The sequence below is a fragment of the Rattus rattus genome, chromosome 16 (assembly GCF_011064425.1).
Source record: "Rattus rattus isolate New Zealand chromosome 16, Rrattus_CSIRO_v1, whole genome shotgun sequence".
Classification (NCBI taxonomy): Eukaryota; Metazoa; Chordata; class Mammalia; order Rodentia; family Muridae; genus Rattus; species Rattus rattus.
In genome coordinates this window covers 2,289,037-2,291,887 of record NC_046169.1, presented here as the reverse complement: position 1 = coordinate 2,291,887, position 2,851 = coordinate 2,289,037, and the positions used below count along the sequence as shown (strand labels likewise).

At 44.7% G+C, this 2,851-nt stretch overlaps 1 pseudogene; it reads right to left on the bottom strand.

Moving 5' to 3' along the window:
• Positions 1-930: 930 nt before the first annotated feature.
• On the bottom strand, positions 931-1,336 carry LOC116885283 (annotated as a pseudogene).
• Between the last annotated feature and the right edge of the window lie 1,515 nt (positions 1,337-2,851).

The window sequence follows — 2,851 nt, the reverse complement described above, 5'->3', positions numbered from 1 at the left end:
GATGAAAATGTCTTTTATCCAATATATGTTTTTGGTACCTTGGAAGAAATCAAGTGCCTATAGCTGTGTAGGTTTAAATTTAGGTCCTCTTAAGATTACTTTATTAGATTTATTTTGTGTTTATATGTGTGGGCAGGTACTATAACATGTATGGAGCCCACAGAACATCTTGCAGAAATTGGTTCTCTCCTGATCTCCAGGTAGGACCACCATGTAGGTCCCAGAGATCAAACTTGGGTCATTAGGTTCGACACCAAGAGTCTTCACCTTCTTTCTGCCTGCCAAGTCCTCTCGTATTCCATTGACCCGTGTGTCTTATGTTTTTGTTACTAGAACGCACTGCTTGAAAGCAGGCATGGTGATAACTCCAGCATTATTCCGTTTGCTCAGAAATGCCGTGGGCATCTGCTCTCTGCTTTGCTCTCACATCCATATAACACTCTTTAAAATACTTTTGTGAAGAGTGCCTTTGGCATTTTAATGAGATGAACATTGAATCTATAGATTGCTTGGGTAGTACCAGCTGTTTTCACAGGATTAGTTCTAATAGAGACAGGAGATGAAAAGGTGCTACATTTTCTTCTTCCCTATTTTAGAGTTTACTATAGAGGCCTTTCATTTCCTTGGTTAAATTTATTCCAAGTTTTTGCTTCATGTTTTTGAGGCAATTATGAATGGGTTTATTTTCCCAATTTACTTCTAAACATTTTTTTAAGCACTAAAGCATTATTACAAAAGGAGTTAACTGCTAGAGAGGGCCCTCTCCAGTCTTCCTCTGTCCTCTTCCTTCCCAACATATACCTCCAGGGGAGGCCAAGGGTCCATTATAGAAGAGGTGTCTGGGAGAGTGAAATATGGTAATTTTTCCCCAAAATCCTCCAAATCCTTCTAGGTGCTGTTGAGAATCTTGTGGTAGAAGAGGTAGGAACTTTAGCTTTTATCTCTGAGATCCTCCATATGTACGTCCTGGGGACCTTTTATCTCCTTTTGTCGTTTGGGCTGTGGCTGACTCCTGGGGACCTTTTATCTCCTTTTGCCGTTTGGGCTGTGGCTGACTCGTCCTGGTTGACTTGGAGGCAACTTCCACTTCCATGGCTGCTTTTTCTTTCTGGGCAAGTTGGATCTGCTGCAAGAGTTTCCTGCGCTTCTTCCTGGACAGCGTGATGTTGGCACGGGATGCCCGCTTCTTGAGGTGGCGTCTCGCAGTCAGCCCTTCGTCTATCACAGCCCCGACCACCTGGCACTTCTGTTGCCGATCCCTATTTAGTACCCCTTAGTACCTTGAACAACTTCTTTTTAGGCTCCGCCCGGGACGATCGATTTTTCCTCCTGGAGGTCAGAGGCTTACTCCCCCTAAGTATGGTTTTTATAGGCAATAAAGAAAAAAACTGATTTTTGCATGTTACGTTTGTATTGCCATTTTAAAGAACATGATCATCCCAAGGCTTTTCTTTTCTTTTTTTTTTTCTTTTTTTTTTTAGTTCTTTTTTTTTTGGAGCTGGGGACCGAACCCAGGGCCTTGCGCTTCCTAGGCAAGCGCTCTACCACTGAGCTAAATCCCCAGCCCTCCAAGGCTTTTCTTATGGAGTCTTCAGTGCCCTTTAGGAATTTGTAGAATTGTATCATCTGCAAATAAAAATTCCTTGAGTTCGTTCTTTCCTATTTGCATACCTTTTATTTTCTTCTTCTATTGTTTTGACTGAGATTTAAAGCACCACTCTGAGTAAGAGTAAAAGAATGGAGACCTGCTCCTGATTTTGGGGACTACACTTTCAGATTTCCCCCATCTAGTATAATCTGGCCATAGGTTTGTCGTGTGAAGCCTTGCACTGTTATGATAGATTCCAGCAAACTGCAAACCTATCTTAGCTCTCACCTGTGGACCCTCTCAGCCTTTCCTTCTAGCCCATCTCCATTGCTCCACTGACACCTAAAAACACTTTCTACCAGGGTCCCTCCACGCAGGACTGGGACTCAGGTAGAGGATTTTCACTGTCCTTCCTGTCCTCTATTTTGACCTCTCCCGTTTCATGCCCAGACCTGCTTACTTGCCATACCACCCATCCCAACTCTATCCACAGAAGACTTCACTCCTTCATACAGATCAAGGGTCCTCCTAGCCCTTTCATCCCGGCCTCTCCAGACATCACACTCTTTATCTTCCTGCTGCCTACTTTCAGGAGCCCTTCCCCTCCCACTCCTTAACTCCCTGGGGAGTCTGCCTCTTGCTGTGGACTCCCTACCTCTCTCTCAAAGCTTCTCTCAGACTTGTCTCCCTAATCGGTCCCTATTCCGCTCTGCCATCCAATGCTAAGAACCAATCTCTCTCTCTCTCCTCTCCCTCTCCCTCTCCCCCCTCCCCTCCCCTCCCCCCTCCTCTCTCCCCCCCCCCCTCCCTCCCCTCTCCTTCTTCTCCTCTTCTTCCTCCTTCTCCCTCTGCTGGGGCCAGTTCAGTCTGTTCTTTCGAGTTCTCTCTTGAAGGTCACCAAGGGGAAAGAACTTCAGCTGGGGCAAGACTTGGTTTTGTGAGATATTTAGGTTGCTGTTTAATAAAAAAATGTTTACCTGTCTTAAGTCTAAGTCACTTTGCTGAGGTAGCTGATCTGTCTGTGTGAGTTCCTCTGAGGCCAGAAAACTGCAGTCTCTGGTGTTTAGCACCTCACAGTACAACAGCCAAGGGTGTTAAGGGTTAAGTAAGGTAGTCTTTGTTCTATCTCTGCAGGAACTACACAGCTCTAACTCCCAGCCGCAAGTTAAGAAAGGGGGACACTTTGAAAAGTGGTTTTAGCCTTTATTTCTAAATTCTTTCTAAAAAGTTCTCTCTAAAAAGTTTCCTATGAAAGTTCTTTAA